The sequence below is a fragment of the Varanus komodoensis genome, unplaced genomic scaffold, assembly GCF_004798865.1.
Source record: "Varanus komodoensis strain SLA01 unplaced genomic scaffold, ASM479886v1 scaffold3, whole genome shotgun sequence".
In the NCBI taxonomy this organism is placed as follows: Eukaryota; Metazoa; Chordata; class Lepidosauria; order Squamata; family Varanidae; genus Varanus; species Varanus komodoensis.
Window position 1 is genome coordinate 56,834,594 of NW_025335761.1, and position 13,059 is coordinate 56,847,652.

Here is a 13,059-nt window from a genome sequence, read left to right on the forward strand (position 1 = left end):
GGGCTGCTGCCCAATGAGAGGCTCGCCCGCTCCTTCCTCCGCTCTCCCTCCTTTTCCTTTGCTCAGTCGCGGCTGCTTCTAGAACTCCTCGGCTTGGGTGGGCGGGGCTTCCACCGGAGAACGCGGGGGGGGGGGAGATCGCGCCTTACGCCTTGTAATGCGGCGCGCGTGCTCGGAAGTAAGTTCCGCGGAGCTCTATGCGGCTCTGTCTGTCGGAACCCCGTTTGGGATTGCGGCTGGCTCCGATGCGTGGTTACTCGGGAGTAGGCGTACTCTCCCCAAGACCTTATCGCGTTGCGGTTAGATCGTATCCCTTGTTACTCGGGAGTAAGTCCCAATCTATGGAAGGAAGCTAATCTTCCCAGCCGGTGTTGCAGTTCGGTTGTGTGCATGTGTACTCGGAAAGCAGAAGCGGCATGCAGATCTGAAAGCATGTTTCGAGGCGAATAATTCCATTTGATTTCAGGGGGAGAAACTCTTCCAGTGAAACGCGTCTGGGGAGTGTTCAGTGTGAAGCCTAATTAAAGCAGGCCCACTGAATATACTTATGGTCCTTCTTTATGATGCAAGGAACCCAAGGTGGTTTATGTGGTTCTGCGTTTTATCTTCACAACAACCCTGTGAGGTAGAGTATCTGACTGGCCACAAGTCACCCAGTGATCTTCCAGGCCAAGTGGCAACAAAAAACTGAATCTTCCAAGTCCCATCCCACTCAAGCACTCCGATCACTACGCTACACTGACTAAAGCTACTCTTGACTAACCTAAGCCTTGATCATTTCAGTGGGTCGACTTAAAGGAGGCTAGGGTTGGATACTGCCCCAGGAGTGCTGCTTCAAGAAAAGCAACTCAAGGCAAGGCTCAAGCTGCTTCATTTAAACTCCACTACACCCAGGGAGCAAGAAAAACATACCTGTATGCAGCAAGGCATATTCTAGTGTTGTAATTACCCTGGTGGGGATCTGGGCTGTCCAGGTGCATATTTAGCTTTGACTGAGGATTACTCATACAGAGGAGATTCTTGGTATCCTATATATGGAAATACTATCTTTTCAAATGTATGACTTTGGGCCAGTCACTGCCTTTCAGCTTAGCTTACCTTGCGGGGTTGTTGTGAGTATGAAATGAAGAGGTGGTGGTTTGCATAAGCTGCTTGGGTTCCTTTAAGGGGGGGATAATTGTTACAAAATATAAATAAGCATGGTCTGCATTTACAAATATTTTTGAGTGTTACAAAAGCAAGCCTTGTTTACCTGTTTACATAAAAAGGTACTCAAACATGTTGTTTCAACACATTAGGAAACACTAGAAATCATTTTTATAACATTAAAATAGTCACAACGTGAGAACAGCAGAAAAGATTATATATCAAACTACTGGCATTTTGTTAAAATTCAAGGGGAAAGGCAAGTCAGATTTCATTGGAAAAGGTCTTCTAAAGCTATGATGCCAATACAAAAAAAGCTCTTCTCCACAAACCATCATATTTTCTGTGAGGATAAGCCAGATTTCAGGGCATACCAATATTTATTTAGCTAGTAGTAGTTACTCATTGTGGATGGCAAAATGATAGATAAACAAGAAAGGCAGACATGCTCAGTTCTTACTTTGGCTCAGTCTTCTCCCGAAAGATCCATGACCTTCCTGATGGAGGGGAAGTGCAGACTGAAGGATCATGATGGCAGCTCAAGATTGATAGGCAAATGGTCAAGGATCGTCTAATTGGGCTGAATGAGTTCAAATCTCCAGGGCCCAATGAACTCCATTCCAGAGTCATAAAAGAGCTTGTGGAAGAACTCTCAGAACCACTGTCGATTATTTTTGAGAAATCATGTCAGACAGAGGAAGTACCAGATGACTGGAAAGAGCAAATGTTGTCCCTATCTTCAAGAAAGGAAAAAAAGAACATGGAATTACATACGGGTTGTTTTACATCAATCCCTGGGAAAATTCTGGAGCAGATTATAAAGCAGTCAGTCTGCAAATATCTTGAAAACAATGCAGTGATTATTAGAAGTCAACATGGATTTCTCAAGAAAAAATCCTGCCTGACTAATCTGATTTATTTTTTGGATCGGGTAACCTCCCTGATGGAGTGTGGGAATGCTGTGGACATAATCTATCTGGTTCAACTTGTCTCCTGCACTGAGCAGGGGATTGCACCCAATGGACTTCTGGCCCCTTGATTCTATCTTGACTTCAGCAAAGCTTTTAACAAAGTGCCCGGTGATATCCTAATTAGCAAAGTATCCATAGGAGGGCTGGACGGAACAACTATCAGGTGGATCCACAGTTGGCTACAGAATTGGACTCAAAGGGTGCTCATCAGTGGCACCTTCTCAAACTGGGAGCAGTAGCAAGTGGGGTACTGCAGGGTCGGTCCTGGGGCCAGTGCTCTTCAACCCTTTTATTCACGACTTGCATGAGGAAGTGGAGGGAATGACTATCAGATTTTCAAATGACATAAAACTGGGTGGGATAGCAAATACCTTGGAAGACAGAAATAAGATTCAAGGCGATCTTGATAGGTTGGAACAGGCAAACAACAGAATGAAATTCAATAGGGACAAATGCCAAGTTCCACAACCAGGAAAAAGAAACCAAATACCTCATTACGAGACGGTGAATACTTGGCTCAACAATGCTGCAAACGAGAAGGATCTTGGAATTGGTGTAGATCACAAACTGAATATGAGTTAACAAGGTGATGTGGTTGCAAAAAGGGCAAATGATATTTGAAGCTTCATTGATAGGTGTATCACTTCCAAATCACATGAAGTACTGCTTCCCCATTACTTGGCACTGATTAAGCCTCGTCTAGAGTACTGTGTCCAGTTCTGGGTACCACAGTTGAAGAACAATGCAGACAAGCTGGAAGGGGTTTAGAGGGCAACAAGGATGGTCTGGGGACTGGAAACAGCCCATGAGAAGAGGTTGAAAGAACAGAGTGTGCTTTGCCTCAAGAAGACTGAGCGAGATATTATAGCGTCTGCCAGTGCTTGAAAGGCTGTTACAAAGAGGACGGACAAGATCTCTTGATCATTTCAATCACTGCAAGATGTCAGACACGGAAGTGGGCTCAAATTACTGGAAGCAAGATTCTAGCTAGATACCAGGAAAAAGGTTCTGACTGTTAGAGCAGTACGGCAGTGGACCCAATGACCTGGGGAGGTTGTGGGCTCTCCCACACGAGGTGCATTCAAGAGGCAACTAGAGAGCCGCCTGAAAGGGATGGTTTGGCCTGGGGTCCTGCAGTGAGCAGGGGGTTGGGCCTGATGGCCCTCCGGCCTCTTCTAACTCTAGTATTATTCTGTGAGATACAGAAGGGATCAGGCCCTGCTGTGATCGTACATCCGCCCTGTCTCTACAGCTGGGCAGCTGGAAGACAGTAGGTGTGTGAATTTGGCAATAGGTCTGTGTCTCTGGGGTAGAGTGGAGTCAGATATATTTTCCTTGGAGAGTTTTTTGTGCTCCTAGTTCAGCTCTTTTCTAGTACATTGTATGGTGGATAAAACTAAGATTGCCAGCTTTTTGCTGGTAGGGCTCCTTTGAGAAGGATGTGTTTGCTTAATTTTTGCTCACTGTACAGGACAGTAGCACTGCTGGTGGGGAAAGAAGCGCTGGGAACCCTAGGTGGGGTAGGTCCCTTTCCCCTCCAGCTGAAAATGCTCGACTGCTCCTTTGCAAGTTGCACGGACCTTGACTGTGCAGTGAATTGCCTTTGTGCATCTGTAGCTTGGGCCTCTTTTTGGAGCTAAAGTTGACAGTGTACATAAACAGGAGTTGTATGCTTTGACAGCCAATCCAGCAGCTTTCCAAACTAGCCAGCACATTTCTATTTCGTCTGCTAAGGCAATTCTGCCTTGCATCACTGAGATGGTTGCCTTAAAGCTTGCTGCCTTGAAAATGACCGGAGCTACTCGCTGCCACTTTCTAGAACCTTAACATGTCACTACAGCTGCCAGAAGAGAAACAGGGGAGCACCCCTATTAGCAGGTCTCTGTAAATCTTTTGCTTTCCAGAAGCACCACTTTGTAATTCTTCTTGTTAAAGCGGTGCAACATTATCAGATCAGAACAAGAGCTTCCATATCCTGTTGTGTTTTGTTGACAGAGATACCCTGCTTTTCATTGAAGAAATCCCACCTACTAATGATAGAAACAACTCCAAGACTTCAAGATTAAAAGACTGTAAGCAGACAATAAAGTAGCGCATAAGAAGGAGTGCGGCTCTATCAAAGTGGCAGAAAGACAAATTAGTATAAAACAGTGATAGATGGCAGTTACCTTCCCCCAAAGCTGTGTCAGTTGGCCAGTAGTGAGATGTTATTTTTGATGCAAACCTATCTGTTCTTTTAAATAGAAAAAGACATTTTTTTAATGGCTGCCTAGGGAATGCCAGAAATTGTAAGACTTTTTATCTGAACATGCATAGAATCATAGAATAGTAGAGTTGGAAGGGGCTGGAGGGCCATCATGTCCAATCCCCTGCTCAATGTCTTAATGATAAAGCCAGAAGGAAACACATTCCAGAAGATTGGTGCTGTGTCCATGAAACCCATCCAGTCATGCTGCCTTCTCCAACTGGAGGCTTCCAGGTATTTTGGACTTCAACTCCTATCAGCCCCTGCCAGCATGGCCAATTGTCAAGAATGCAGGAAGTTATATTCCAAAACATCTGGTAGGCACAAAGATTTGGGGGGGGGGGGTGTTTTATGGCCACCAACTGTGGTTCTGCTTTCAAGGCTAGATGGAACAAGGCCTCCAATGTTGAATAAAATGGGTGGGGTGCAACGTGTATGTTTGCACAGTTCAAAAAAGGAAAGTTGTGGGAATACCCCTGGGGAAATTACTAGGGCTGTCCTATGAAAGAAACAGATTAATTTGCTAAAATCCCTGTGGCTCATCAAATTTGCCTAGAAAAATGTACTTTTGAAGGAAAGTCCATCGGCTTTAAGATGCTGTACATGCATGTTATTGCTGGCCACCTGTGGTTTTGTATAAAAATTATGTGCTGTCTATGTAATTGAGGGCAGCTTCTTAATCTATCAAAAAGGCTGTTAAAGTGAAGCTAATTGGCCAGTCAACTAAATGTTGCTATCCCAGAAATTTCAAATTCCCAGGGGGTTCGGCATTTCTGGAAAATAAGTGCTGCAGATTTTGCTCCTTGGGAACTATGTCGATTTCAGATTTTGCTGGTAAGATGCGAATAATGCCGTAGTTCAGGATCCAACATCCATAAAATCACCTCCAACACAGCGAATGCGCAACCCAGAAATGAGGTCTGACCTGTATATCATTTGCATATGCTAATTTCTGGGTGTCAAAAGCTCCATTTTCCTTCTGCATCTCAGCTACCTGTGAAGTTCTGTCCTGTGAGGCTGCGGCTGCATGCATTTGCTGGGCCATCTGTAGTGTTATTTCCTGCCCTCCTGGGCTTCAGGGCCACACAGGTTCTCTTAAGTGGCCTCAGTGATTTCAGGGGAGTGTCTGTGGGAACTTCTTGCTCCCTTCAGCTCTTTTCAGTGAGCTTGGGATCCGCGAATCAGAAGGCAGATCTAGCTTTGCTACAGGTCTTTGGCAATCCAACTGGGGAGTGTATGTGTTCACTGACATTACAGCTGCCTTTTCTGGCTTCATTTGGCCTGTCCCCTCACCTGTTAAGGATTACTGCTTGGACTGTAGACCCATGCCTTGCTATGTATAGATGGAGTCTAGTCAGCTTCATTGTCTTGACTTGTAAGTACTATTTCCCACTTTTTGGTTGTATCCTTTTCCCTTTTGTCAATGAACTTATAATTGAAAGCGTGTGCATTCCAATTAAGCCCTGGTATTGTGTCTAAGCTTTCCGCTCAGCTAGGGCTATTGTATAAGGATTCTGGATTAGGACTCTGAATCAATGGTACTAGTTTGGGTTTATGCTTTCTAACTCTTAAGGATACCCTGAGGGTCCCTGGGCTCTGGCTGAGTCAGATATAAGGGGTGGTGGCAGATTCCCTTGCTGGGTTGGTGTTCAGTGTAAGCAAACTTTGGACTCAGATTCTGGGTGTTGCAGTCCAAACTTGTCCGGAAGGCACAAGGTTGGGGAGGGTTGATTTATTTAAACAGAACTACAGCCCATCTCACCAACTGTGAGAAAGACGATGATCAGCTGTTGGGAAAATTTGGATAAATCCTGTCTGAAAAGCATTACCCCTGTGTGCCTTTGCATTGTGGGATCAAATCCTGTCTTCCTTCTCAAAACCAAGCTGTCACTGTTCAAAATGGCATCCCCCCACTCCTTTCTCTCGCCTTTAGCTGTGGGCTACAGCAGACAGGCCATTTTAGCCCAAATATACATTGTAAATAGTCATTGTTGGAATTCAGTTTACAAGGAAGTATCTTTTGATAGCCCAGAGGCTCCATGTGCCCTGGCCAATTCAGATAAGAGTAGAGTAGATAAGAGTCTTGAGTTCATGCATAGTTTCAGTGGCTTGAATTTACATGTCCAAGCAGACCTGGAGATGGGTTCAAGCTACTGAACTAAAGTGTCAATACAGGCAATTAGAAATATTGTAATCTCATTGTTACTGTGTGATTGACTGATATTTCTTTATTCTGTATGTGATGACCTCAGAATCTTATTGTAATGTCTACATTCTGTCATCAATTGCCCTGTACCTGTATGTGACTGGGAGTGTATAAAAACTCTCTAGTTGTGTTGAAGCTTTGCAGCAGAGTTCATCTCTGCCTGCCCGGTAATGCATACGTTATCGTGAGAGTACCGCGGGAACCTTGGGGTAAATACAGTAAAGCCTCAGATGGTCTGGACGCTTGGTCTTTCCGACGAACCTGAGTTTTATTCCCTCTTCTCAAATTGAGATTCTGGAATTTCCGACGCAACTTACCTGTGTTCCTGCTAATTCATTCTTCTGCCCAAGTACTAACCATGGATGGGTAATTTCCAGACTGGTTTGCCCTTCATTCTTTATATGACCTGGACTTGGATTGGACAGTGCTTCAGATAAAGGGCTTTTCTCTGTAAAACAGGATACTGGAGATCCAAATCACTAACCAGGGTCTCCAGAACATAAATGCTTTCAAGATTGGAGTGGAAACATCTTGTCTTTGGTCCACAGGGCTATAAACATGTGCACTTGAGCACTAAGGCATTGCATTACACAGATTGTGACTCTCCGCCCAGCTTTTCTTTCATGTGTATGTTGAGCTATTGATCATGCATAATCATACAATTCTGTTAGTTTACTAGAGGCAAAAGGTCAACACCATATTAGCTTTTAAACCTGTGGGGGACAAACTATTGCTGAGCAAGTCAATACAGTGCAGAGCAGGGAAAATACAGGTGTCTGCAATGTGTGACAGCGGTGGAGGAGGGGCCAAGACACTGATCATCTTTATGGAAGTAGGAGGACTGCACAATTATGCCCTTTTTTAAATTCAGTGTTGGAGGATGTGGGAGTTTGCACATGTACTTGAGAGGAAGGACAGCTAATAAACTCACTTCTCCCTCTTAAAAAAAGAGGAATAAATCCCTCTAACCACCATGTCCATCATACCTTGTAGGTAAAGATGCATAGTTGGCATATACCATACAAACCTACAAACACATCACCTTCCCCCCTTTCACCTCAAGCCATTTTACGGTGGCCATTTACCTGGACAGCTTCCATTTGCCTCCCCTGAAAATGCTTGCACAATCAAAAGAGGTTGGCACAAATGGTGATGCAAAATGGTATGTGTACTTTTGAAATCCTCAGTGGAGAGACCAATTCGAGTCAATAATTAAACAATGTGATGACTCAGAGTAAATCACTGCTAAGCAACGGTCTTTCTGCCTTTACGTACTTGCAGAAAGCAGCTCAAGACAAACCTTTTGTATTCTCTTTTCTGTAAATCCTCCATGGAGTTTTAAGGGCCAGTTGCAAAATATAACCAGCAGAACCAAGTTTTACCTTGCATGGTACTACAGGAGACTGCTAAGTGTGTGTGGTTGGGGGGGGGGGTGAAATAATCCTCCCTCATCCTTTTTCTGCACAGGGAGAGATTTTTTCCCTCCCCCTCCCCCCAAAACCCCAATCAAGAAAGCAAGCATCCCCTGCAGTTTTAAATAGCACACAGTCTAGGAAAGGCCTTAGTGCTTGCTTGGCCAACTGGTGCTCTGTGTCACATGCAATACCAGCCCTGGGGATTGCTAATTCACAAAACAGCTTGATGGCGGATGACTTGGAGTGGGGCAGCAGCATGGAGGATGCCGGTTTCCCTGTCTGGCACCATCCCCCCCTGCCCATCAGCCCCCAGAATCACTAGCACCGACTGTGCAGCCTGGTGCGTTCCGGATAGGTGAGACTGAAGTTTGCTGCCAGGTTGGCAAGCACACATCTGGACCTTTGTGATAGGTGAGAGGAGCAGCCAGTGGTCTGGGGTGGTGCTAGGAAGTTGAGAATGGAGCCACAAGGAAGGAGGAAAGACATGGAAGATTGCATCCCTACCAGCTTGCCATTCCGATTCTCTCCTTCCCAAAGTCTTTACCTTTGATTGTAGAAACAAACCAGGCACAGCATGGCCCCCTTCATGATGTACTTGGTGGGCATGTCGTGAGTGGAGCCGGTTGGGGCCGAGGGTCAGACTAGATGGCCTGGGAGACCCCTTCTGACTCCCTCTGTTTCTGTGTTTCTAACCCAACTTTCCTTCCACACGTTTGCATAGAGCATGCACTTATGTAGGGTAGGGACCAGCCGTGGTCACAGTTATACTGCCGCCTCAAAGCTTTGGCAGAAATATAGTACCAATTCATTGATGTCTGCTGTTACATGTTCTAATGGGAGCACCAGTCTATACCCTTGATTGGGATGGGCACCTTCTGAGGGTTGGAGAATCATGTTCCCACCCTGCCAAATCCACAGGGAGTTGTGCCCGCTCTTCCTGAAATTGTTGTCCTGTTTGCAAACACAATAGCATTGCAGGGGAATGTAGTATATGCTTTGTTTACATGCCAAGCCACTTTTTTTGACCACAGCCAATCTAGCAACAGGGGTAGCTCCCCCTGCAAAAACAGCCATCCTGGGTGGAAGGGGCATGCTGTCCAGAGGGCACATATGGCCAGCCCCTGCTCTGTGTCCTACTTATAAGCAGGACATATACTTGCCAAATATCAGTTCCTATAGCACTGCCTTATATCGGGGTCAAAAAAGGTACCTTCACACCTTATAGCATTTGCCTGTAGCCACTGATGGTGGGAGTGGTGGGAAGGGGAGGAGGAATTGCTCTGAGTCATACACAAATCCTCTCCCACTTCCCAAAGTTTTGAAGAGTTCAGGGTGAGAGAAGTGCAGAAGCACTCCAAAAAGTGGTTTGTGTGGCAGGAAGGGGAGAGAGAAAGCATGAATGTTTGCCTGGTTTGTAGTGAACCTTTGTACCAAAGGGAATGGAAGAAGGTGGCTTGGAAACACGCAGGAGGTGAAGAGTCGGGGCTGGCCACTCATAGATGCAAGCACGTTGCTTTCAAAAGCTAGAAGCTGTCAGTGTCAGAATGCTCCAGTGCAGAAAGGAGGGATAAGAAATGTCAGTAAAATCATTTGCATAACCCTGCAAAATAACAACCCACAGGAGCATATTTTACATATAGGAGGTCTCAATTCAGTCAGTGGCATCTCTAGTTAGAAGAATTTCAGCTAGTTGGTAATGGAGAGAGACCCTGGCAAGCCAATGCCTGTCAGAATAGAAGGAAATACTGGCCTAGACAGAGGTCTGGCATGGTAATATAAGGTAAATTCCTAGGTTCCCAGTCCTGTCTGAATGAAGCACTCTTCAGACCTATGGATTGCAGTAGGAGTTCCTTGCATATTTAATTCTCCCATCGAAATCAATGCAATTTCATGGACTGGGCTTAACTGCAGCAAACATGAGCCTTTTAATGGGTACCATTGAATAAAACAGATGCACAGCTGTTTCCCAGATGGCCTCGCCCCATCTCCCCAGACCACCTGTTATTTGGTGGTTTCTTCAACTTTTGCCTATTTTTTTCCAGTTCTAAAATGTTGGATGCCTCTCCAAACCTGAAGTCCTTGAAGCTAAAACATCGCCTTTGGTGAGAATGTGGCCCGAGTGTCTCCAGAATGAATTTGGCTGTCTGGCTGAAATACATCCCACTCTAAGCTCTCAGCATCATTGGACCCCTGAAGAACTAGCATACTCGGTATAAGCACCTCCTTTCTCACCCAACAAAATCCATACCAACCAAGCTGATCTAATGTGCTAAGAATCCGTGCACCATGTGTAATATACGCATAGACATTTTGATGCCTTATCCCTCACTCTGCAAAATTGAGCAAGGTAGCGGAAGGAGCATGAAATACTGCCGAATATAGAGAGCTTGTGGTCCACTCTTTAATTATCTCCTACTGTGATAGGTCCAGGCTGTTCTCTGACCTCACCACTGGGAGCATGAAGAACCTCTGCAAGGAGCATTAATAAACCTTTGGGGCACACTGCTGAGACTTTATCAGAGACGACATGGCATGGTTTCAAAAGACTCTTGAACTGAGCTTCCTTCTCCCCCCGCCATCTCTTGCATGAATATTAACAGGATACTGGTTTGAACTTGGAAGGGCTCTCATTCCAACTTGTTCTCTTTGACACAGAAGCAGCTTTATGGTATACAGAGATTAAAAGGCAACTCGGAGGATCAAACCTGTCACTCAGTTCAGGAAGTTGAGTTTTAAAATCAAAAGATGACATGTGTCATAGACTTGCATTCAAATCTTGTGCTTTCCAAAAGCATACGGGTCATAACAGACCCCCAGTCTGGAAGGGACATACCCTCTTCCAGAAAAGAGAGCTAGTAAGATGCATTTAGCAGCTACACATTTTTGTTGGTTGGTGCTCTATTAAAACACCTAAGGTGCTTAACAAACTGCAGACCAGCTCTTTTGAAAATCAGTGAAAGGTTTTTAATTGGGTAATTTGACTAGCTGTTGCAGCCCTGATTACAAGGTTTTTCTGCCAAGCTCACAGAAGACCCCAGTTAAAGTACATCTTTCAAATGAGGATACTGCCATCTTTAACTTGACCAACCTATTTAATAACTAAAGGTTGTTAGTCATAGCTGAATCACACTGTATTCACTTCAGGGTTTGGAAGGAATGTTTCAATTGCTGTTTAAAAAAATGTTCATATTACAAACTGGTGTGCGCATGCAAAAAACCCTTTGCAGCTGGCCAAGACTTCCCTCAGGTGACCTTATTTATTTATTACAAGCATTTGTATCCCGTCCTTCTGCACAAGCGCTCAGGATGGCTTACATAATATAAAATTTCAAAATACAATAATAAAACCACAATTATTAAAACATCTAAAATTGAACATTATAAACTGAAAAAGGAAAAATAAAATAGGAAGTGCAACTGTGAAAACAAAAAATCCTAAAATGTCTAAAACCCTTGTTAAAATGATGGTCTCTACCTGGCGCCTGAAGGGGTATAACACCAGCATCAGCCGGACCTCTCTGGGCAGCGCATTCCATAGTCTTTGCTACTTAAGGCCCTTGCTGCTGACCAACAGCATTCTTCGCTACAGTTTGGCCCATAGGGTATTCTGGAATTACTGGTTTTCAGAAGACAGCTGTACTGCTTTCTCAGTAATGCAAATTAAAATTGCTTTAACCATCCCTTTTGGACCAGTAAGTTCAAATAGTTTATACTGTTTAATGTAGTCTAGTGGTACTAAGAGATGTATTTATGGCATTAGCTTCCATGGACTGAGTTCATTCCATCACATGCTACAACAGACACGGTGACCCCATCAGTTATCATCTTAACAAGAATTCGTTGTAAGATGATGCATTTATCTTACAACCACTCTGTTCCCCTCCATCAACCTTCTTCAAACCAAACCACTGAACATACTGGCTGGGCTGATGGGAGTTGTAGTTCAGTGCATGTGCAGGGCACGCAGCTGGGGAAAGCTGTTCTATATATACCAAGAGAATTCTTACAGGAGTTGGAGTTAGAAAGTAAAAGGTAAGGGAGAGGCTGGGCAAAAGCCACCTGGAACAAGTTGTTTTCAAACTTGCTCCATGTAAAACCTGTTCCTTTCATTGTGGAACTCATGGCCCCTACAGGGGATTCCTAGGTGGTTTCCCCTTCAAGCATTGACCAAAACTAGGCTTACTCTTCATTAGGGTGGTTACTTGACCCCCTGGGACCTACTACAGTGGGCCAGCCAGTTTGATCTGTGTGGGACTCATGATCTCCCAACTCTTCCAACACCTTTTTGGACCATACGGGACTTCTATCAACCTGTTCCTATAGCTCAGCAACTCCCCATGCCTTTCATCAGCCTTCCCCAACTTAGTGCCTTCAAGATGTTTTGGACTTCATCTCCCATCAGCCCCAGACAGCACAGCAAAGATTTATGCTAGGAGTTGTAATCCAAAACATCTGGATTACCAGGCTATCAGATTGGGGATACCTTACATAAGCTATCAGCAGCCTACATTGTCCAATCAGGTGCACTGTCTAGGATCATGAAACGACTTCTGTGGCATCTTGCCTTTTTTCCTCTTGTGAGGAACTCAAAGCAGTTTACATAGCTGTTTTATCCTCACAACCACCACCCTGTGGGGTACATTGGGCTACAAGTCCATAACTGGCCCAGTCACCCAGTGAGAGCCATGACCAAGCAGGGGCTAGAATCTGGGTTTCCCAGGTCTCCAGCCCAACAGGCTGGCATGCAGCATGTGGCCTGCAACTTCTAGGGCAAGTACTCTACATCATGATCCCAAATATTTTAACCCTAACTTGAGTTTTTGTAGTAAGTGCTTCTTTCTTTTGAGGGTGAGGTGGGACTCTCTTAAATTACTGAGCAGAATGCACTCAAATTCTTCTAAGACTCTGGAAGCAGTAATGCATCCCAAGACTCAACACAGCATAGTAAGGCAGCTATTTCAGTGCCATGCCAAATTAGTCATGTACAGTCCAATCCTAAGCAGAATTATTCAGAAATACTATGAATAAATTCAATGGGACATGGAATAGATTACGGCCTTAGCTTTTATATCTGGA